Raw genomic sequence first — 1355 nt, 5'->3', positions numbered from 1 at the left:
GTTATCAAGTTGTCTGGCAAGATTTGTATAAGAGACAGATTGAAATGTATTTCATACAGGCCTATATATATATATATAATATACATTTCAATTCATGTATTAAGGCGTTCATTTATATATATATACATATATATATAATATACATTTCCATTCATGTATTAAGGCGTTACTTTCGAAATAGATGCAGCCGATGCAAAAGTCAACATTTATGAGTGATCAAATAATAGGAAATTAAGAGTGTGGGTTACTAAAATGGCAAACTCTTTTGTCTTTCTTCTACTGTCTATAGCAATTACTCGCAGGAAATCAGAGGAAATCAGCCTGCATTCGTTTTGTTTGCTGAAAACATTCAAAGTGATTTATGTTTGTTATCAATAGTTGGTTGAATAAATGTCTCATTTGTATACAATGTGTTACAATTGGGAGGTACAACAAGACAATGGATAGTTAACTGCAAAACAAACAGTAAATGAAAGTTATTTTAGTATCGATAGATGTCCAGTCACAATTTCGATGATGGAATCAGGGTCAATTAGAAAACCCGCGTTTGACGGTAACGTTTAAAGCAGTACCGGTACGGTAGGCCGCCTACCGAGTGGACCGTTAGGAGGGCACCTAGCCCGGTGCTAAACATACCCATAGGATATACAAAACTCCATACTGAAATGGCAGTACTATAATATAAAAACTAGGAACATCTCAGCGTGTAACCTAGTTAGAAACGCAGCAAAGTTAGATAAGCCAAGTGAAAGCAGCCTGTGCTAGAGAGATAATAAACATGCTAATAAATCTAGATTGCATTCTAAGAAAAAAATACACTGAAATATACCCACAAATGACATGATTTAGAATAAGAATTATCAAATTATAAATTTACATAGGGCTATTATAATTTATACTCATGGGCCTATGATGTGCATATGTTAATGCCTGTTGTTTAAAAATCGCGATCTCTCCAGTGTTTAACTCGCTTGCTGGGAATCCGGTTTAACTCTTTAATTTTTTTTATATAATTGCAGTTCAAAATCGGTATTATTTAAGTATTACATCACAATTACCGAAAAATAAATTAAAATAGTTTATACATCAACATTGGTAATCTACATAGGTGATTACACACAGTAAAAGCCTATATGTATACATGTTTATTATAAATATAGGCCTATATATATATAGGCCTATATATATCATATATAGTGTGCCAAAGCAACTTAAAGTACCGTATAGGGTATTCAAACGTTAAAATGGTACTTGTTTTGTCTAAACATATACATCTAAAGGGTTAAAAGCTCGCGTCGTTTTTACAATATATTTTGCAAATCAACTATCATTCTTGTGTCTGATTCATACATTTA

At 32.3% G+C, this 1355-nt stretch overlaps 1 protein-coding gene across 2 annotated transcripts in view; it reads left to right on the top strand.

The window, feature by feature from the left end:
* The window catches only part of LOC117115435, a 21931-nt gene that overhangs the window by 16293 nt on the left and 4283 nt on the right, over positions 1-1355 (top strand). The window lies entirely within an intron of this gene.

Source organism: Anneissia japonica, unplaced genomic scaffold (genome assembly GCF_011630105.1).
Source record: "Anneissia japonica isolate Jap-2015-1 unplaced genomic scaffold, ASM1163010v1 scaffold287704_len1198815_cov201, whole genome shotgun sequence".
Lineage (NCBI taxonomy): Eukaryota > Metazoa > Echinodermata > Crinoidea > Comatulida > Comatulidae > Anneissia > Anneissia japonica.
Note: the sequence above shows the minus strand (reverse complement) of the source record. Positions and strands in the feature narration are given on the sequence as shown.